This window comes from Sus scrofa, chromosome 1 (assembly GCF_000003025.6).
Source record: "Sus scrofa isolate TJ Tabasco breed Duroc chromosome 1, Sscrofa11.1, whole genome shotgun sequence".
NCBI classification, from domain to species: domain Eukaryota; kingdom Metazoa; phylum Chordata; class Mammalia; order Artiodactyla; family Suidae; genus Sus; species Sus scrofa.
Genome location: NC_010443.5, coordinates 129,719,620 through 129,742,843, shown reverse-complemented (window position 1 = coordinate 129,742,843; position 23,224 = coordinate 129,719,620). Strand labels below are relative to the sequence as shown.

The window sequence follows — 23,224 nt, the reverse complement described above, 5'->3', positions numbered from 1 at the left end:
ATTGGCTCTGCTAGCTATTTTAAATTTTGAATGGACTGTTTGTCTTGACTTCAATGTCTTTGCACTTAGCTTCTCTTTTCCTGGAATATTCTTCTCCAAGTCTGGTTCTTTCAGGTTCTCAGTTTAAACTACTTTTCGGGTTTTTCCTGATCACCAGTTTTAAAGCACCTTCCCTTATTGCTTCATTCTTTTTTGCTATCATCGTAGCAAAGTCACCATCTGATTTTAAAAATGTATTTGTCATTTCCCCTTAGAATGTTAATTTCATGAGAGAAGGGACTTTGTCACTTCCACTGCTGTTATTCACACACCTGGAAAGCTACCTGGTACTTATTAGATTTGTAAGTAAGGACTTAATAAATCACCTGAGTTGGTGAAAGAGTCCAATAAGTCCAAGGTTTTTGGCTTGAATGTCTACCATTGATCAAAATAGAAAAATCTGGAGGGAATATTTTTTTGAAGAGAAGGTGGAGTCTGAGGGGCATGACATCCAGGTGGTGTTGTCCAGGTGGCAGTGGGAGATGTGTAACTACCCTCTGAAAATGAATAGAACTGAAGCTATAATCCTGTTTTTTTTTTTTTTTTTTTTTTTTTTTTTTTTTTGTCTTTTAACTATAGTGTAACATACATATGGAAAAGTATAGATACCATAAATGTACAGCTTGATGAATTTTTACATAATGATGATACTTTTGATCTAGTACCTAAATCAAGAAAGAATTATTATTGGGCGTTCCAGTCGTGGTGCAGTGGAAATGAAACCGACTAGGAACCATGAAGTTTCGGGTTTGATCCCTGGCCTCAATCAGTGGGTTAAGGATCTGGTGTTGCCAATGAGCTGTGGTGTAGGTCGCAGACGCGGCTCAGATCCTGTGTTACTGTGGCTGTGGTGTTGGCTGGCAGATGTAGCTCTGATTAGACCCCTAGCCTGGGAACCTCAACATGCTGTGGGTGCAGCCCTAAAAAGACAAAAGAAAAAAAAAAGTATTATTATGATGATGAACTATAATCTTTTAATTGGTATTTGTTCTGTATCTCCTTTTATTATAAACACTTGAGACAAGGACCATACCTGTTTCACTTATTGAAGTAGTCTAGTAAGGTGATTTTTATTGATGATTAAAATTGATGCTTTATTGCTCAGAAGAGTTTTATTTTCATTAAAAGTCAGCTCAGGGTGAGGAAAGTGTTTTCCCTACAGTTGGACTCTGTGGGTCTTTCTGTTGATTCCACCCAGTCTTTGTTGTTTTCCTTGTCTCTGAACTCCTATAGTATCAGTCTGTACACTTCATTAATGTTATCTGTGGTTGCTTAGTTTTTTCATATCTTCAGTTCATGTCCCTATTAGTAAGTTTCTTAACATTGGGAACCTTGTCTTATACTTCTTTCTTTTCTTTTAAAAATTAAATAGAATTTATTGTAGTTCTGGTTATGTACACTTGAGATGTGCCTGGTCAGGCTGGCCAGCTCTTGTGGTTTGTGCAATAAATCTCTGGGGCCTGTTCTGCATGGCTGGGAAGGCCCCACACTTGTTGGTTCGGTCTACCTTCCTGGTTCCCAGCTTCATGGGGCCCTTACCTGCCTTTTTCTCAGTGCGTTTATCCTCCATCTTTGCTGAGAGTTCTCACGCTTTTTCCGTGCTAGCTCAGTCTTCGCCTGTTGGCTCTCAATATCTAGGTGCTCCAAGTTGTCATCAATTCCAAGAGTCTAGTCTCAGCTGAGCACCAACCTCCTAGCGTACTGATAGGGTAGCTAAGGGGGTCGCCTTTGTCAATAGGCTCTGGTCTACCCCAGTTACACATGTGCCCTCAGGGGTTGTCTCCACAGGGGTTTGGCTCCTGCCAGCCCTGATTCCACAAGCCTTCATCTTCCCACCTGCTCCAGTCTGATTCTGGGGATTTGTAGCCATGGTTGCTGGTCTGCCCAGTCTGACTGGCTTGGCCCCCAGAACTTCAGTTGTCCTGCTGGGCCAGCGCAGATTCGGCCTCCTGCTCCAAGCTGCTCCAGTCTTGTCATCCCTTCTCTTGGCAGCACTATTGTCCTCTTCTGTGTCCTTGCCCTCCTGTAGTGTCTCCCAACAACCTAAGGTTGTGGGTCTTGCAGGGGTAGGGGCTGGGGCAGGAAGTCCCTCAGGCATGGGTGACTGGGGGATATTGGTCTCGGCTGGGGCAGCTGTGCATGTGCATGGATCAGCTTCAAGGTGAGTGAGGAGACCTGCCACAGCCCAGCCTGTCCAGCTGGCTGATTCACTTCCCATTCTAGGGCTGGAGTCTGCATGGACATCCTTTTCCACTTGGGCCAGCTGGGTGGGGTCCTCTGAAACAGACTCCAGTTTGGACAGGAGCTTTTTTTTTTTTTTTTTTTTTTAGGGCTGCACTCACCTCATATGGAGGTTCCCAGGCTAGGGGTCTAATCGGAGCTACAGCTGCCAGCCTACACCACAGCTCACAGCAACGCCAGATCCAAGCCAAGTCTGCAACCCTAGCTCACGGCAATGCAGGATCCTTAACCCACTGAGGGAGGCCAGGGATTGTACCCACAACCTCATGGTTACTAGTTGGATTTGTTTCTGCTACACCACTATGGGAACTCCTGGACAGGAAGCTTTGAATGGCCTTGAAGACCTGGTCCTGTGCAGATTTCTCAGGATCCATATTGAGGCTGCCAAGGACAGGCAGGATCTTCTCTGTGCTTTAACCTTCATCGAATAGAGGTTGTAGGTGTCAGTGAAGCCCAAAACACCTGCGATCCGGGATGGTATAAATGGGTCCTTCATGGCCTGGCTAAAGGGTGAAGTGTTTGGTGATGGCACTGAGATAGGAGCTGATTTTTGATTTTGCTCAGGCAAAGGGTAGTGTTGCAGCAGATGGGGCCTTCTTTGTCCTTGGCCTGTAGCCTTGTGAAGTGCTTCATCAGCTCCACATTGAGATTGGCTTCATTTAGCTTCAGGGCCAAGAGCAGCATAGACTTTACTGTGTGCTCCTGAATGCAGGGTTGGTGTCCAGGAAGTCATGTATGTGGGGAAAGATCTGGGTGTTCACTGTTGGCTCATCAGGTATTGAATGAACTGCTCCATCTGCTGTAAGAGACGGATGCGCATGGCCCTGTAGATTGATGAGAACATCTTGACCACTATAGGGATGAACTTCTGTTGATACACCTCAGCTTTGAGGTACTTACCCACCTTCAAGAGGGGCTTGAGGACAACAGTCCTCTCATCGTCAAACTTGAAGGTGGTCAGCAACTGGGGCAGCACCTTGTGCCGGCAGAAATCCTTGGGGAACAAGTCTAGGCTCTTGCTCAGCTCTTGGAAGAACTTTTGCTTCTCAGCTGGCTCTTTGATCTGAGTCCCTTCCAGGAAGAGGTTGGTCTCCATGAAACTCATGAAGCCACTGGGCACCTGGCAGTTCTTTGGGAAGTGGGCTGGGTTGGGATATACCTTGGGGTTGGTTTCCACCAGCTCACTGTAATGTAATGGGACTCCAGTGATTTGGGAATCTTTCCAAATGAAGGGCAGCTGCACGAAAGGGGCCCATTGAAGACTTCCCAGATGAGGCAGCCCAAGTGCTACATGTCACTTGACCACTTTTCTCTGACTGTTCTTCTGGTGACATCACCCAACTCTGGGGGGTCATAGCTCAGGGAACCCCTTGTGGGGAGGTCCCCCACCTTTGCTTTGGGCTGAATATGTTGCAGGAAGGAGGACCCCTTCCAGGGCCCATGGGTGGGCTCTTATCTAACACTTGGAAATGAATCGTCCAAGGGGACATACATGCTGACAAAGCAAAAGACTTTATAGGGAAGGAGCGTCCAGTTGGAGAGCAGCAAGGTAAGGGAACCCAAGAGAACCTCTCTGCTGTGTGGCTTGCAGCCTCAGGTTTAATGGGAATGGGGTTAGTTTCTGGGTTCTGGCTGGTTGTCTTGCTTGGCCCATACTTGGTCTAACTCAGGGTCCTTCCTGGTGGCATGTGCACCTCTCAGCCAAGGTGGATGCCAGTGCCAAGTATTCTGGGAGGTTGGTTGTCTCCTCCCATCTATTGGCCCTTCCCAAATCCTCCCAGTTTTCCAGGCAGCACCATATTCTTTATGGGGGCCTCCTGTTGTGAGACAACTCATGAAAGCAGTTAAGATTGCCTGGCCATGGTGGGCAGTTTCAGTCAACAGTTCCCTAACAAATATATGTAGTCCAGGCCCCCAAGCTTCCACTTGACAATGTGGTCCACAAACACAGTGGCCACGCAGACATTGTTGTGGATGCAGCTGCAGTCTTTGTCCAGGAAGTGGAGGGCTTACACAGTTTTCTCTGGCTTCTAGGAAAGCTCTAGCCCCTTTAGGCCATCAGCCTCCGCTTGTGCCTTGAGGCACATTTCCAGCGGATTCATAGTCTCTGACTAAAAGGAGGCATTTGTCTCTAGCCCATCCATGTAGGCCGGAATGTTGGAATGCTGGAGAGTTTTGAGGTGCTTGAAGGTAGCTTTGACTACCTGGGTTTGCTTTTCATTGCTGGGATTCACATCATACATGAAGATGGACACTGGGCTGCCTGTGGCATTCTTGCAGCCTTGGTGGAGGGCCCAGGGCCTCTAGTGCACCATTTTGGGTGGGGTTGCTGGGCTGAACTCTAACAGGAAATCTCTGACCAGGTCTAGTTGAAGAACCGTGTCATCCCCGCTGCTGTGGGCTCAGGGCTCAAGCTCACAGGGTAGGGCTGGGGCGGGGCAGGCATCTTAATACTTACAAATTCTGCTATTAACAGTGCTGAGTAAGTAGGTGGTAAGTAAGTACTTCATGGCGAGTTATCTTGAACCAATGCTAAATTTGTATGGTATGTTTATTGTGAAGGGTTCTTCAGATAGTAATAAAAACAAAAATAACGTGTTCAAGTGCAAATTTATATTCACTACATAACAAATTTTAAAACAATGTAAATCATGTTTTTACAAAATTTTTGGAAGTAAACTTTTTATTTTACCTGTTCTTTTTTGTTTCAGCTTGACTTCAGTAGGTGACTTTATTTTACCTGTTCTTAATTACTTTTTGTGTGATAACAACTTTAAAGACTAAATTCCAACTAAAACTATCTGAAAGCTTTAGATCCTCCTTAAGTAATGTTTTTTAAAAAAATTTATTTATTTATTTATTTTATTTTTATATTTGTTTTTTGTCTTTTTGCCATTTTTTGGGCCGCTCCTGTGGCATGTGGAGGTTCCCAGGTTAGGGGTCGAATTGGAGCTGTAGCCACTGGCCTACGCCAGAGCCACAGCAACACGGGATCCAAGCCGCGTCTTGACCTACACCACAGCTCACGGCAACGCTGGATCCTTAACCCACTGAGCAAGGCCAGGGATTGAACCTGCAACCTCATGGTTCCTAGTCGGATTCGTTAACCACTGCGCCACGACGGGAACTCCAGCTATTGCTTTTTGTATTTGGTAGATGGCACCAGTTGGAATCAATAAATTCCCAGCCTTATCCTGGAGTCTGAGACCAATATTGTCCCCAGTCAAGGAGAATTTGAGAAGTTCTTGTCTAGTGATGCAGGTGAAAACTCAAGAGTTAAAATTGGGTTTTTTTTGCTATTATAAAAAATGCTGCAGTTTGTGCTTCTGGAGGATAAATTTCTAGAAGTGTTCTTGCCGAATTAGAGGGTAGAAAAAAGAAAGACTAGTAATTTACACTCCCACCAAAAATATATGAGTTCTTGTTTGCCTAGAGCTTCATCAGCAGTAGATATTAAGTATTTTAATTTACCAATCCGATAGATTAAAAAATGGTATTTTGAAAAAATATTTTTCAGTTTGATCTGCATTTTCTATTTTTAATAACTCTACTAAGTTAAGCAACTTTTAGTAGAGTTATTGACATGTGTATTTCTTTGTGAATTGCCTGTTCATATCCTTTGCATCTTTGCATATGAAAAAATTTTGGGGGTGTACCCGTCATGGCTCATTGGTTAATGAGCCCGACTATCATCCACGAAGATGAGGGTTCCATCCCTGGCCTTGCCCAGTGGGTTAAGGATCTGGCATTGCTGTTAACTGTGGTGTAGGTTGCAGATGCGGCTCGGATCCAGCATTGCTGTGGTTGTGGCATGGGCAGGCGTCTGCAGCTCTGATTCGATCCCTGGTCTGGGAACCTCCATATGCCACGGGTGCTGCCCTAAAAAAAAAAGGAAAAAAAAAGGTTTTTTTGGCTTACTTTATACTGGTTTGTTATTCCTTTTTTTTTTTTAGGATTATGTATCATAGTTGATAATCATTTGTGTATATATGTTTAGAGATTATCTCTCAATCTGTCACTTATTTTGTAAATGGGTTATTCTACTGTAGTTCTAAAAAAATTATTTTTGTGTACTTATGCCTGTATACATTATTTGCTTTTCTTTTTGACTTTCTCCAGTGCTTTTAAAATGAAATAACTTAGAAGTTCCTACTGTGGAGCAATGGGATTGGCAGTGTCTTTGCAGTGCCATGATGCAGGTTTTTTTTCTTTCTTTCTTTTTTTTTTTTTTTTTTTTTTTGTCTTTTTGCAATTTCTTGGGCCGCTCCCGCGGCATATGGAGGTTCCCAGGCTAGGGATCAAATCAGAGCTGTAGCCGCCAGCCTATGCCAGGGCCATAGCAATTTGGGATCCGAGATGCATCTGCAAACTATACCACAGCTCATGGCAACACCGGATTCTTAACCCGCTGAGCAAGGCCAGGGATCGAACCCGCAACCTCATGGTTCCTAGTCGGATTCGTTGACCACTGAGCCACGACGGGAACTCTGATGATGCAGGTTTGATCCCTGGCCTGGCACAGTGGGTTAAAGGATCTGGCATTGCTGCAGCTGTGGCATAGTTCACAGCTGTGGTTCAGATCTGATCCCTGGCCCGGGAACTCCATATACTGTGGGGTAGCCAAAAATAAAAAAGTAAAAAAGATGAAATAATTTAGGTGTGACTTTTTTTTTTTTTTTTTTTTGTCTTTTGTCTTTTTGTTGTTGTTGTTGTTGCTATTTCTTGGGCCGCTCCCGCGGCATATGGAGGTTCTCAGGCTAGGGATTGAATCGGAGCTGTAGTCACCGGCCTACGCCAGAGCCACAGCAACGCGGGATCCGAGCCGCATCTGCAACCTACACCACAGCTCACGGCAACGCTGGATCGTTAACCCACTGAGCAAGGGCAGGGACCGAACCCGCAACCTCATGGTTCCTAGTCGGATTCGTTAACCACTGCGCCACGACGGGAACTCCCAGGACTGTATTTGTTATATAAACCTAGTTGTGTTTATATAGTAGCATTTTTAGTGTATTTTTATTAATAAAGTTACCAAATTTGCTTGCCTCCCAGCACTTAAACTCTAATTTTTTTTTTTTTTTTGTCTTTTTGCCTTTTTCTAGAGCCACTCCCACCTCATATGGAGGTTCCCAGGCTAGGGGTCTAATAGGAGCTATAGCCGCTGGCCTACACCAGAGCCACAGCAGTGCTGGATCCAAGCTGCGTCTGCAACCTACACCACAGCTCACGGCAATGCCGGATCCTTAACCCACTGAGCAAGGCCAGGGATCAAACCCACAACCTCGTGGTTCCTAGTCAGATTTGTTAACCACTGAGTCACAACTGGAACTCCCCAGCATTTAAACTCTAAGTGGAGAAAAAAGTAAACATTGATTGCCTTATCAATGGGATTTTGAGTCTCTACTTAATAGAAATTGGCTAATTTAAGACACCTTTTACATAGTTAAAAGTGGAGGAGTTTCCGTCATGGCACAGCAGAAACGAATCCAACTAGGAACCATGAGGTGTGGGTTCGATCCCTGGCTTGGCTCAGTGGGTTAAGGATCCAGCAGCATTGCTGTGAGCTGTGGTGTAGGTTGCAGACGAGCTTGGACCCCGAGTTGCTGTGGCTCTGGCATAGGCCGGCAGCTGTAGCTCTGATTTAACCCCTAGCCTGAGGACCTCCATGTGTGTGAGGGTGGCCCTAAAAAGCAAAAAAAAGGGGGGGGGAGCCACTTGAATTTTACTGAGTGTGTTAGGAGGAAACTTTATATAGGTTTCTGTCTTAGAAATTTTCAGTATTTTAATTTATTGAATACCTGCTTTGTGCAGAACCCTGTGTCAGTTTTTTGACGGGTGCTGAGACTGCATTTCTATCCTCCAGGTGTTTACCATCTATAGGATGAGCCATGACCCAAACTGCATTGTACGATATGTCCAGTGAGTATTAAGGAAACTTCACTGGAGAAAAATAGAAAAATTACTAGCAGTTGAATAGTCTGTGTTTATGAATTTAACTTTGCTAGCTACTTGATGTAAGTGGAATCATACAAAATATTTGTCCTTTTGTGTCTGGCTTATTTCTCTTAGCATGATGTCTTCAAGGTTTATCCATGTTGTAGTATGTGTTAAAATTTATTTCCTTTTTAAGGCTGAATGGTATTCCATTGTTTGTATATACACCACATTTTGTTTATCTATTTGTTGATGGGCATTTGTCTTGTTTTTACCTTTTGGCTATTGTGAGTAATTCTGTTATGAACACTGGAGTCTAAGTTCTATTTGAGTCCCTGCTTTAAATTCTTTTTGGTATATACCTAGAAGTAGGATTGCTGGACCATTTGGTAATTCTGTGTTTAACTTTTTGAGACTTAAGCAAACTGTTTTCCATAGTAACTGCACCATTTTACATTCCTACCAGCAATGCACAAGGATTATAATTTCTCTACTTCTTCCCAATATTTGTCATTTTTTTTTTTCAATTTTTAAGTTATCCCTATCCTTTTGTTGTTGTTGTTGGCTTTTAAGGGCTATACCCACAACATATGGAAGTTCCCAGGCTAGGGGTTGGCTTGGAGCTGCCGATGCTGGCCTACACCACAACCACTGCAATGTGGGATCTGAGCTGCATGTGTGACCTACACCACAGCTCACAGTGATGGTCCTCATCAATACTAGGTGGATCCGTTACCGACTAGTGGGAACTTCTAATTATACCTATCCTAATGGGCATGACGTGGTATCCCGTTGTGGTTTTGGTTTGCATTACCTACCTAATGACTAGAGACGTGGAGAATATTTTCATGTGCTTGTTGCAAACTGTATATGTTCTTAGGAGAAATGTGTATTCCACTTCTTTGTCTATTTTTTTAAATTGGAGTGTTTGTACAACCACTTTTTAAGTCTAGTTAAGTCTTTCAGTTGTCTTTTGGGTTGAATCAAAGGCTCTTGTTAATCTGTTGCTACCACTTTATAACATTTTCATGCAAATTGTGGTTTGAAGGGCCTTGTTATTAGGAGATGGATGTTAACTATTAAGTTATAGTCTGAGAAACTACTTAGTTGGAGATGACTGGCTCGATTGTTCACCTTGATATATTTTTCCTCCGATGTAACCACCATTACAGATTGTCCACATATTGCATATTCTCCATTAGGAAGATGGAAGTTATCATTTTATTTCTGTTATGTGGTTTTTCTGCAGCTAGGAACTATTCTTTTTTTTTTTTTTTTTCTGTCTTTTGTTGTTGTTGTCGTTGTTGCTATTTCTTGGGCCGCTCCCGTGGCATATGGAGGTTCCCAGGCTAGGGGTCGAATTGGAGCTGTAGCACCAGTCTACGCCAGAGCCACATCAACTCGGGATCCGAGCCGCATCTGCAACCTACACCACAGCTCACGGCAACGCCGTGATCATTAACCCACTGAGCAAGGGCAGGGACCGAACCCGCAACCTCATGGTTCCTAGTCGGATTCGTTAACCACTGCGCCACGACGGGAACTCCGGAACTATTCTTGATTTGATTTCTAGTTTTGACTAGGGGTATGCTTAATAATGGTTACCTTGCATTTAACTTTTGGCTTTTACCCACTTTGTCTAACTCATTGATGCAGATGAATTTTAATTTTATGAAGGAAACCCTTCACTGGCTCACTTTAGCAATCCTGTAACCTCGTGGTCACTCCAAACAGATATATTTTCCAGTGTTGTTCATCTGATAAAAAGATGAGTAGCGTAAGTAATACTTTTGCATATGATAGAATATTGACGTTTTAATTTTTCTCCTAAAGAAAGCTACTACAAATATCTTATAGAAACATGAGAATTCAAGCAGTGAACACTACAATGAAAGCAATAAATATTGTGTTAAGAGGTAATTTTTAAATCGAGTTTTCTTAAGGGTTGTCAAAGAGATCTGTTGTTACTCTGGTAATTATATGCCTCCTGAGAAAGTATGCAGTGACATTTGGTATCATGCTTTGGAATTAGCTAGAAGGAATTGTTATGTTCAATGTACCATTCCTGCTGGCTTCCTGACAGTATTGATTTAAGTGACAGGTAGAATATGTTAGCCTAACTTACAAACTTCAAAATGGAAATCTGGATGATGAGGAGGTGAACTCCATAAAGGACTTAGTCTTTTTTACTTATGTATGCTCTGGTAGGCACTTAGGAAGCATTTGTGGAATGAAAGCACGTGAGTGGACTATTGGTTTCAAACATTTACTCAGTAAAGTGAAACGACATGTTCATTTTTGAATCCCCTTTGCTAGGCATTTAATTTGTACTTCCTCTGATCTGCTAAATCATTTTAAACATTTTCCTAAATTCCAAAAATTTGTTGACATCTTTTGTTTTATATCCTTTCTTAACCTCTTCTTTTTTTTTTGGATTTTCAGGGCTGCATCCGAAGCATATGGAGCTTCTCAGGCTAGGGGTCAAATCGGAGCTGCAGCTGCCAGCCTACACCATAGCCAGAGCAATGTGGAACTGCAGAGTCCACCTACACCACAGCTCATAGCAACGCCAGATCCTCAACCCACTGAACCAGGCCAGGGATTGAACCCTCATCCTCATGGATCCTAATTGGATTCATTTCCGCTGAACCACAACAGGAACTCCATTTCTTAACCTCTTTGTTCTTTTTTTCCCTTTTCTTTAGTCTTCGTTGTTACTTATTTATTTTTTTAAATGATTTTACTGTTTCAGAGGTGGTTATGGAGGGAAAGAGAGAATCTCATATGACTAGTCCACTACCTATTCACTTGAATTCAACTAATTTTAATATAAGCATTTTCCCAGTTATCCAACACCGTTCTTTCCTTCTTCTTCTTCTTTTTTTTTTTTGCTTTTTTTGGGCTGCACCTGTGGTATATAGAAATTCCCAGGCTAGGGGTCTAATCTGAGCTGCAGCCGCCATCCTATACCACAGACTTAGCAACGCCAGATCTCAGTCACATCTGTGACCTATACCACAGCTCACGGCAACATCGTATCTTTTAACCCACTGAGCAATGCCAGGAATTGAACTAGTATCCCTTATGGATGGTAGTTGGGTTTATAACCTGCTGAGCCACTGCAGGAACTTCCCCAACAGGCCTTCTGAATGACTGCTTAATTGCTAGCCCCTATTGTTGGAAACTTGAGTGTTGCTATTACTGTTTAAATAAACCATGATAAAAATTTTGGTGCATAAAACTCTTTCTAAATTTCAGGTTGTTTCCTTAGAAGCAATACTTAGATATATCTTCTGGGGTAGAAGATATGAACATTTAAAAAGCTATGGATTATAAAAATTATATATATTTATTGTAGAACATTTGAAAAATATAGAAATATTGTATAGAAATTAACTTAGATCAGCTGTTATCTTACAGTGCTGTGATAACCACTGTTTTAACATTTTGGTGAATTCCTCTCTAGAGATATAATATCTATCTGTATATCTTATGCTTTTTTTTTTTGTCTTTTTGCCTTTTTTAGGGCCGATCTGGCGGCATATGGAGGTTCCCAGGCTAGGGGTCGAATCGGAGCTATAGCCACTGGCCTACGCGAGAGCTATAGCAACGCGGGATCCGAGCCTCATCTTCAACCTACACCACAGTTCACGGCAACGCCGGATCCTTAACCCACTGAGCAAGGGCATGGAACGAACCTGCAACCTCATGGTTCCTAGTCGGATTCGTTAACCACTGCACCACGACGGGAACTCCTGTGTCTTATGCATTTTAAAAACCGATTTGAGGTATGTGTTAGGTCTCTTTCCAAAGAGGTTGTACTGTTTTATATTTCCATGGGCAAAGTATGTTTTTTTTTTTTTTTTTTTTTTTTTTTTTTGCTATTTCTTGGGCCACTCCCGCGGCATATGGAGGTTCCCAGGCTAGGGGTCAAATCGGAGCTGTAGTCTCCGGCCTACGCCAGAGCTACAGCAACGTGGGATCCGAGCCGTGTCTGCAACCTACACCACAGCTCACGGCAACGCCGGATCGTTAACCCACCGAGCAAGCGCAGGGATCGAACCCACAACCTCATGGTTCCTAGTCGGATTCATTAACCACTGTGCCACGACGGAACTCCCGGCTAAGTATGTTAATTCACTTTGCACTTGACAGGATAAAGGATGCATTTAATAATCATCAATTCAGTAAATAAATGTTTATTTAGAACAAAACACTTGTCTCAATACTTAAAATTAATCATCTCCCATTTTTTTCTTAAATTCTACTGACCTCTAGAATTATACCTTGTGACCTAAAGGTATTTTTGCTAAATCCAGTGGTCATTCCTTATTGCACATGATTATCAGCAGCTTTGCCACAGTTGGTTACTTCTTGTTTTTGAAAGCATTTTTCCATTTGCTTCTGGACATCACATTTTCCTAGTTCTGGACTTCCTGTTGTGGCTCAGCAGAAACAAATCTGTTACCCATGAGGAGGTGGGTTTGATCTCTGCCGTTGATCAGTGGGTCAGGGAATCTGGCGTTGCCTTGAGCTGTGATGTAGGTTGCAGACGAGGCTTGGATCCCAAGCTGTTGTAGCTTCGATTTGACCCTGAGGCTGGGAACCTCCATATGCCACAGGTGTGGCCCTAAAAAGCCAAAAAAAAAGAAAAAAAAATTATCCTAGTTCTCCTACTATATCAGGGTCTCTCCTCCTTGGTGTGTTCTAGCTCCTCCTAAGGTCCCTACCTCTCAGTGGTAGAATGCTCCAGGGCTCCCACCTTGGTCATCATATTTTTAAGAAGTCTTTGTTTAATTCCTTGGCTCATTTAGTCTCTTACATGGATGATTTCTGAATTAATTCCTTTAGCTTTGGCCTTTTCTTTGAAATCCAGACTTATATTCAGTTACCTACCCAACATCTCTAGTTGGATATCTAATTGGATTTCAAATTTGACCTGTCCAAAACTGAGCCCTAATCTTCTAGTGCCCCCAGACCTCCAACTTCCTACCTACCCCCTGGGAGTGAGCAATCGTATAGTGATTGTGCTGTGATTGCCTTGCTTTGGCTCACTTAATTGCTTTGTGAGTAGCTACAGAAGTGGCTCAGAATCAGGGAACAATTAGGCTTGGTGTTTGGCATACTTAGCAAAGATGTGCAGAGATACTCAGGGCCCATGGTAAACGTTAAGTGATCTTCTTCCTTCTCCCCATTACCTCCTTGATTTAATTTTCTATTATTGTTTATCTCTATTACTTCTCTTTAGTCCTAATATCTCCTTGCTTTCTCTCTGTCCCTCACACACTCTGAGAAAGCTTCTAACTGAGGGCCTTTGCCTGGGATACTCATCTCCCAGATAGGGCTTAATCCCTCAACTCTTCTAAGTTTTACTTAATTACTGCCTTTTCAGTGAACCTATAGCCACGCTATTAAAATTTGTAACCCTTCCTAACACTACTAGTCTCCCTTTCCTGCATTATTTCCATAGCACTTAGTCATCATATAACACCTTATATATTTTATTTATTTAATTTTGTCTCTTCTCCCTCCTCCACTAGAATCCTATATAAGCTTCAGGGAGATAGTTATTTTTATGTTTTGTTCATTGCTGAATCCTCTATCACCTAGAAGAGTGCCTGACATGTGGTAAGGGTGACTTCGTTAAGAGCATATTAAAATGTTATTTAAAAAGTGAATGCAGCAATACTTTATGTTCTTCCTTTCCAACCTGAACCCAGCAGGATGTCTCCTGTGAAGAAGGATGGCAAGAAGAAGAAGGGCCATTTTGCCATCAGCAGGGTTGTGTCCATAGAATAAATACATTATTGCCATTTACAAGCATATCCATGGAGTGGGCTTCAAGAAATGTGTCCTGGAGTTCCTGTCGTGGCGCAGTGGTTAATGAATCCGACTAGGAACCATGAGGTTGTGGGTTCGGTCACTGCCCTTGCCCAGTGGGTTAAGGATCCGGCATTGCCGTGAGCTGTGGTGTAGGTTGCAGACGCGGCTCGGATCCTGCGTTACTGTGGCTCTGGTGTAGGCCAGTGGCTACAGCTCCGATTCGACCCCTAGCCTGGGAACCTCCATATGCCGCGGGAGAGGCCCAAGAAATAGCAAAAAGACCAAAAAAAAAAAAAAAAAAGTGTCCTTCAGGCACTCAGAGAGATCCAGAAATTTGGAGTTGGGAGCTTTAGATGTGTGTGGTGACACCAGGCTCAACAAAGCTCCATGGGCTAAAGAAATAAGAAATGACCCATACAATATCCATGTGCATTTGTCCAGCAAACATAATGAGGATGACGATTCACCAAACAAGCTCTATACATTTGTTACATATCTACCTGTCACTACTTTAAAAAATCTGCAGGAGTTCCCAATGTGGCTCCATGGAAATGAACCCCACTAGTATCCATGAGGATGCGAATTCAATCCCTGGCCTCATTCTGTGTGTTAAAGATCTGGTGTTGCCCTGAGCTATTGTATAGCTCACCGATCCCACATTGCTGTGGTTGTGGTGTAGGCTGGCACCTGTAGGTCTGATTCGACCCTTAGCCTGGGAACTTAGATATGCCACAGGTGCAGCCCCCCAAAAAAGCCTAGGAACTGTCCCTGTGAATAAGAACTAACTGCTAATTGCCAAATAAATTTATAAAACTGCAAAGAAAAAAAAAGTGAATGGCAGTCTTGGAACATGAATAGAAATATTTCTGGAAAGGTAATTCTTAATTTGGGGGGTCTTAAGGACACCTTTAAAATTTTATGGAAGTTATATGGATTGCCTCATTTAAAAAAAATTGATAGGCCTGAATTAAACTTCCTAAATTGCTAGTAATTTTAAACATTTTCAATGATTTTAAATAATAGTTCACTTTATTTTGTAAATTTCCTGATTTTTCCATTTATTTATCAAGTTATATTAATTATACAAATACATATATATGTATACACACACACACACACACACACATACACACATGTAAATATATAGGTATGTATGTGTTTTATCTATTTTCCACATTGGTCTTAGTTTACAGAACTTTTTTTTTTTTAGGGCTACACCTGAGGCTTATGGAGGTTCCCAGGCTAGGGGTCCAGTTGGAGCCAGCCTATGCCACAGCAACATCAGATCCGAGCCACGTCTGATGACCTACACCACAGCTCATGGGAACGCCAGATCCTTAACCCACTGATTGAAGCCAGGCATCAAACCTTCATCCTCACGGATGCTAGTCAGATTCGTTTCTGCTGAGCCACAGTGGGAACTCCAATAAATAACACTTTGTTTTGTTCTAGCTTCTTTCCTCTAAGAGTGAAAGGTTATGTAGAGACCATAGAGTTAGGAAATCATAGGCATATAATTGGTAACTTAGAGCATGGGAGTGGAAGAGATTATTTAGGAAGTTTAGCTGAAGAGAGAAAAGGAAAGGGGGAACTCTGCAGAGGATCAACATGTAGGTAGTTTGTAAAAGAAGAGAAGTTAAGTAAAAGAGACTAAGAAGGAAGTCATTGGTAGGAGAATAAGGAGAGAGGGACATAATAGAGCCCAGGACTGAAACAAGTTTTAGGAAGGGTAAAGTGGGCAGTGGTGTCAGATACCTTAGGACAAAGACCAAAAATGTAAAAATAAGAACTGAAAAGTGGTTATTGAGTTTTGCCACTAGGAATTCACTGGTGACCTTTAGTAAGGAACATTTTAGTGGAGGGATGAAAGTGCAGTATAAGTGCCTACAGTTGTAAATTTTTTATCAGGGAAAGGATGGAAAGAGAGTAGGTCACAGCTTATGGGATAGGTAGAGTTGAATTTTTTTTTTTTTTTCTTAAGAAGGGAAGACGAACATACAGAATGAGGAGATGTGGTTAGAGGAAAGGCAAATGTTGTAGGTGAGAAAAGGAGTTAATTAAAAGTTCTTCAGGAGGTTGGGGGTTCTAGGCTTAAGAGTCTGAGGTGAGATGTGTTTTAGAAAGGAGACATAGATACTTTTTCTTTAAGGTGGATAGGAAAGAGGTAAGAATAGTTGAGGACAAAGGAATAGGCGAGATGGGAGAAAATTTAGAAGTGTGGGGTCCCAATTGCCACTTTTTAGTTGTGGGATTTGTAATCAGTGAACAACCTAGACTTTAGTTTTCTCATTTATCTTGGCTTGTTTCATAGATGTGTAAGTCAAAAATGAAAGAAGTATATGTTAAAATGCTTTATAAACTTAAGATGCTATACAAATTTATTGCCTATTGTTAGTAGTCAAGTGTTGTAGAAAGCCATTTACTTTGTATAGAGTATGTAGTTTACTGTATCACAATGCTCCAATAGCAAGAAGGTGCAGGGGATTCTGGTATTTTGGGACCGTAATGTTTGGTCTCAAAGTCTTTATCTTGCATCTGGAAAGATCTCTTTACAGGAATGGATTTTAATAGGTACCGTAGCTGACATTAGCACCTGAAATCATTTAAAACATTGATGGTGGGAATAATTAAGTGAAAATGTATGGGAAGAAATTTGCTTAGAAACAAAGTAAATTTTCTGTGGTTTAAATTTGGTGTGAGATGGTAGTAATTCTACATTCTCATGTGTGTCTTCTGCTGGTTCACTTTTCGTAACTTGAAAAACTAAACTTCATGTTTATTTATGAACTTTTCATCATTTGGTACCTCAGACTGATTTATGCTTAGCTCTTTAGCTTTGTATGTGTCCTCATGACACATAGGTATGGTTTTTTATCATATATAAGGAGTTTATGGTATAGTATTTAGTAAAAAATATTAAGAAAAAAGGTTTGTATTGTGTTTTTCTTAGCATTCTAGATTTCTTTAGCATTTTCATTGCTTTGCCCTTGCTTATCATCAGTCCTGGTTTTCTGTTTATGATTTCTGGTTCTGAGGTTAACTGGAGAAAATCATGTAATTGAGCTAATTGTTCCATTACTGATATGTACTGCTTAGTCTAATTTGGTCTTTGATGATGTACTTAATTCCCATGAATGTTACATGGGCTGTGGACTCATATTCTTCTCCAGGTAGAGAAATGTGTGATGTTGTTTCATTCTGTACCTTTATTCATTTGTTCAAATATGTCTGAATGTCTACTTTGTGTTGGCCAATGTGCTGATGGGTAGAAAAATTCGAGAGACAGTACCAGTGTCAGATACGGTACCTTGGTATACAAAATTAAAGACAAGAAAAAAATTCGTTCGATTTGACGATTAAGAAGTCATGGTGACCTTGGATGTTCCCACTTTGGTTCAGTGGGTTAAGCTGTAGCTGCAGCTGTGGCTCGGATTTGATCTCTGGCCCGGGAACTTCCGTATGCCATGGGTGTGGCTGAAAAAGAGAAAAAAAAAAGTCATGGCGGGTGACCTTAAAAGCTGGTTAAGGTAGAATTTCCCTTATAGTCGGTGGAAGAGTAAATGGCAGGTGAAAAAGGAGGAGGAGGAGAGAACAGAGATGAAGGGGGAAGGAGCAAGAGAGTGAAAGGGGAAATGGAGAAGTGGGAGAAAAGAGGAAGGTAAGAAGTGATGGCGAGAGGGAAGGAGATATAAAGAGAATAACTTCTTTTTGAGAATGTTTGTTGAGAAGAGGAAGAGACTATATGGGAACTGGGAGGGACTTTCTTTTTAGGATAAGACCTAACTTTGTTTATGTGGTGAAGGGAAAGGTGCTATTAGGGAAGAAGATATTGAAGATTTAAAATATGGTATGGTTGATAGAGCAGGGTGTTGAAGAAGGTAGGAAGAGGATAAGAGTCACAGTGTGGGTCAAGGGTACACGTGATGGGCTGGCTTTGAATGGGAGGGACACTTCATTTACTAGGATTAAAATAAAGATAGGTACGGAGAGGTATGAATTTAGATAAGGTTACAGTTAATGGTATTGGGTAGAGGGAAGGCATACCTGATAAACTCACAGATTTTTATAGGAGGGAAGGCATACCTGATGAACTCACAGATTTTTATAGGATCAGAAGCAAGTTTGGTTGAGAGTGAAGGATCGGGGCAGGGAGTGAATAGAGAGCTTGAGTTGAGAAAATCAAAGAATTGTTGAGGGGCATGGAAGAAGAAGTTTATCAAATTTATTTTAAAGGTTTATAGTTGGAGACTGTTTTATAGTGGTATGAATGTATCTAATGTGGTTTTTCTTTATAGTAGCTTAGCTTCCAGAAACAGTATTAATTTGAAGCTGTGGTTTTATGGTCAGGTCCAGAGAAAGGGGAACAAATATGAAGTTTCTGCTAAGAGATTTAGATGTCCAACCATAGGATCTGGGTTGGGAGAAATCAGGATTTGAGAGGCAAGAGGTTTCTGAAGTCAGAGTAAGATTTTTGTGAGCTGCTGGAGTAATCAAGGGAGGGCAGTTTCAAATGATAACAAGATCCAGAGTAAAGAGCTGAAGAATGATGCCTAAATAGAGTTAAACTAAGAATATTTGGAACTCAAGAGGTCTGTGAATTCAAAGGTACAGTAATTGGATGGGTAATCTTCATAGACATTGAAATCTCCCAGGATTGTGATAGAAGATTCAGTAGAGAAGGCGGCTCTGAACTGGGCTCCCAGGTCTTTAGTGAAGGAAGAAGGTATGACTAAGGGATCAGAAGATGACAGTGATGAGAAGATACATCTTGAAGGTGGGTGGTTATGATCTGGAAGCTGCAGTAGAAAGGTAAGTGAATGCCAATCATTTCTGGCTCTGTTGGGGTATGAATTACAGTAAAAAGAAGTGTGAGAAAATCTGGGAAAGCCAGATTTAAGTCAAAGTAAATACTTAGAAGGAGAATTGTTCAAAAACATTGAGAAAGCCTGGGGTTTAGTAACAAGAGAATAATTATTCTCTTGGGCATAATGGAAAAGATTTGGACAGTGACAGTATGGAAGAAACCAGTGCTGAGGACATTTAGGTGAGAAAGGTAGATCATGGTGGGGATACTACTGCCTTTGCATGTTGGAAGTTATTGATTGGGCTCAGTTGTCTGAACTTTGACACAAGTTATTTTGGTAGTGAAACTGGTTTAAAGTCCCAAGTATGTGGCTTGATTTCAAAGAAGTGTCAAATATACAGTGATTCACAATATTTAAAGCTTATATTCTGGAGTTCCCGTTGTGGCGCAGTGGTTAACGAATCCGACTAGGAACCATAAGGTTTTGGGGTTCGATTCCTGGTCTTGCTCAGTGGGTTGAGGATCCGACGTTGCTGTGAGCTGTGGTGTAGGTCACAGATGCAGCTCAGATCCTGAGATGCTGTGGCTCTGGTGTAGGCTGGCGGCTACAGCTCCTATTAGACCCCTAGGCTGGGAACCTCCATATGCCAGGAGAGCAGCCCTAGAAAAGGCAAAAATACCAAAAAAAAAAAAAAAAAAAAGCTTATATTCCATTTATAGTTATTATGAAATATTGGCTATATTCCCTGTGCTGTACAATATGACTTCTACTGTTAATCTGCTCCTATGTTGCCCCTTCCCCCTTCCCTCTCCCGGCTGATGACCACTAGTTTGTTTTCTATTTGTCTGTGAGTTTGCTGCTTTTTTTTTTGGCTGTGCCCATGGCCTGTGGGAGTTCCCAGGGGAGGGATCATCAGAATCTCGCCACACCAGTGACCTGAGCTGCTCCAGTGGCAGCGCCAGATCCTTTACTCGCTGTGCCACAAGAAAACTCCTCAGCTTCTTTTTTTGTTTTATTCACTAGTCTGTTGTATTATTTTAGATTCCACAAATAAGTGATATCATGCAGTCTTTCCCTGACTTATTTCACTTAACATACCTCTAAGTCCATCCATGTTGTTGCAAATAGCAAAGTTTCATTCTTCTTTTATGGCAGAGTATTATTCTGTTGTATATATACACTACAACTTCTTTATCCATTCATTCCACATCTTGGCAATTGTAAATACTACTGCTATGAACATGGGGGTGCATGTAACTTTTCTAATTAGTGTTTTCATTTTTTTCAAATATATATCCAAGTGGAATTGCTGGATCATATAGTAGTTCAAGTTTTAGCTTTTTGAGAAACCTCCATACTCTTTCCCCTTCTGGATCATGTCATTTGTGAATATTTCCTCTCATTTAGTAGGTTGTATTTTTTTTTTTTTGATCAATTGTTTCCTTTGTTGTGCAAAAACTTTTAAATTTAATTAGATTCCATTGTTATTTTTGCTTTTTTTGCTTTAGGAGACAGATCAAAAAAAAAAAAACTTTTACAGTGTATGTCAGAGTGTTCCACTTATATTTTCTTCTAGGAGTTTTATGGTTTCTGGTCTTACATTTAGATCTTTAATCAAGGAGTTCCCATCATGGCTCAGTGGAAATGAACTCGACGGGTATCCATGAGGAAGTGGATTCAATCTCTGGCCTGGCTCAGTGGGTTAAGGATCCAGCGTTGCTGTGAGTTGTGGTATAGGTCGCAGATAGGCTCAGATCCCGAGTTTCTATGGCTGTGGCATAGACCAGCAGCCAAAGCTCCGATTCAGTCCCTAGTCTGGGAACTTCCATATGCTGTGGGTGTGGCCCCAAAAAGACCCCCCCCCAAAAAAAATCTTTAATCCATTTTGAATTTATTCTTGTATATGGCATTACAAATGTTTCAGTTTCATTCTTTCACATGTAGCTGTCCTGTTTTCTACCCCTGCATTGGGGTTTCCTAATGTCTTTTTTTTTTTTTTTTTGCTTTTTGTGGCCACACCTGTGGCATAAGGAGGTTCTCAGGCTAGGGGGTCAAATCAGAGCTACAGCTGCTGGCCTAAGCCACAGCCACAGCAATGCAGGACCAGAGCCGAGTCTGCGACCTATACCACAGTTCATGGCAAAGCCAGATCCTTAACCCATGAGTGAGGCCAGGGGTCAGACCCACAACTTCATGGTTCCTAGTCGGATTTGTTTCTGCTTCGCCTCGACGGGAACTCCCCTAACGTCTTTTTTTGATCTCTGGTCATAGCACTCATATTTCATCCCAACTCCTGATTTCACCCCCTTCTTTTTATATGCCTTTTCTTACCTTGTGGTTTCATCTCATGTATGGTCTCTGCTATCTTTGGGCTCTTCTCCAGCTATGTTTTATTTTCTGTTTTTGCTTCTGAGCTACATGAATCTCTCTCTACCACTTTCCATTCAGCTGAGAGAGTGCATTTGTACATCTGAGAGAGAAAACTTGACTTGTTATTCCTCTTGGGCTAAGCCCTTTGGCAAGCTCTTTCCCCATAGGCCGGTGGCTAGACTGCTGACTTTTGAGTCAGGTGCATCCCCCTATCTAATTGGCGAGGCCCAAGGGCCAGGTTCTTGTGGTACTTACATGGAGATTGGGAGAACACTGAATTACAGGTCACCACACAGCTCCTTAATATGTAAGGGACCGTTGGTAGAACTTTTACCTTGAGGGGGAATTGTGTTGAATCTGTTCAGCAGGGTGAGAACTAGACTGCTGCGCACCAAAACAAAATCCTTTGGCATTTAGAAGAAGGCCAGTGTTTACCGAGCAAGGGCTCCAAGACAAACTCCATGAAAGCACTCGATTTTTAAGATTCAGGCGGATTTCAGGAAGGGATTAGGGAGAATGATATTGATGAATTTATGGACTGCGACAGCAGGAAGAAGATCTAAGGCAGTGGTAGATGTAGAAGCAACACCGAGTTAGTTATGCTGCGAGCCACACAGGGAAGTCCGGCAGTGGTAGATGTAAATGCAAGAGGTTCATTAAAAAAAAAAGAAAAAGCCAAATTCAGAGTTTTGAGGTCTTTTTATGCTAAGTTAATGAGTTTAGGTACAACTTGGTGCTCATTGTTTAATTGTATTTGAAGTTTTCACTGACCTTAAAATCACTATGAGCATTTGCAAATCAGTGAAATTTAGTCCAGAGAAGTGAGATAATTTTTTTCTTGTAGTTGAGATAAGACCACATATATTTGCATTTTAATTTTGTGACAGTAATACTCTTACTCAGCATTTAGTTGTAAGACTTTCCTCTGTGATTAAAAAAATTTTTTTGAGATATAATTCACAGACCATAAAATTCACCCACTTAAAGTATACAGTTTGCTGGGTTTTAGTACACTCACAGTTGTGCACCCATCACCACAGTCAATCTTAGAACATTTTCATAACCTCTGTAAGAAACCTTATATCCAATAGCAGTCACTCTATTTACACCCAGTCTCCCCAGCCCTAGGCAACCATCAGTCTACTTTGTATCTGTGGAGACACACAATAAGAAGTCTTTTATGACTGACTTCATTCACTTACCATGTTTTCGGAGTTCATCCATGTTGTAGCATGTATTGGTACCTCATTCCTTTTCGTGGCTGAATAATATTCCATTGAAAGGATATACCATATTTTGTTTATCCATCCTTTAGTTGATGGACATTTGGATTGTTTCCCTGTTTTAGCTATTATGAATAATGCTAGTATGAACATTCATGTGTTTTTCTTTTTGGGTGAACGTATTTTTTCATTTTTCTTAGAGATGAGTTTCAGTTTCTTTACATTCTTGCCAGCATTTGTTATTATTTCTCTTTTTGATTATAGCCAACTTAGTGTGAATAAAGTGGTATCTCACTATGGTTTGGATTTGCATTTTTCTAATCACTAATGGCTGATTTTTATGTGCTTTTTCCTTTTTGGCCACACCCCGAGGTAGGGGAAGTTCCTGGGCCAGGGATTGAATTCAAACCACAACAGTTACCTGAGCCACAGCAGTGATAATGCCAGGTCCTTAACCTACTGTGCCACCAGGAAACTCCTCCATGTGCATGTTTTTAATGGCTGCACCCATGGCACATGGACGTTCCTGGGCCAGGGATTGAATCTGAACCATGGCTGTGACCTACAGTGCAGCTGTGACAATGGTGGATCCTTTAGCCCACTGTGCTAGCCCGGGGATCAAACCTGCACCTCCACAGAAACCCAAGTCACTGCAGTTGGATTCTTAACCCACTCTGCCACAGCAGGAGCTCCTCCTCCATGTGTGTTTATTGGCCATTTATGTCTCTTCTTTGGTAAAATGTCTGGTTGAGTCCATTGCCAATTTTTTTTTTTTTTTTTCATTTTTGG

The 23,224-nt window shown here is 41.7% G+C and overlaps 1 pseudogene; it reads right to left on the bottom strand.

Moving 5' to 3' along the window:
* Positions 902 to 23,224, bottom strand: part of LOC110259510 — a 46,084-nt pseudogene continuing 23,761 nt past the window's right edge.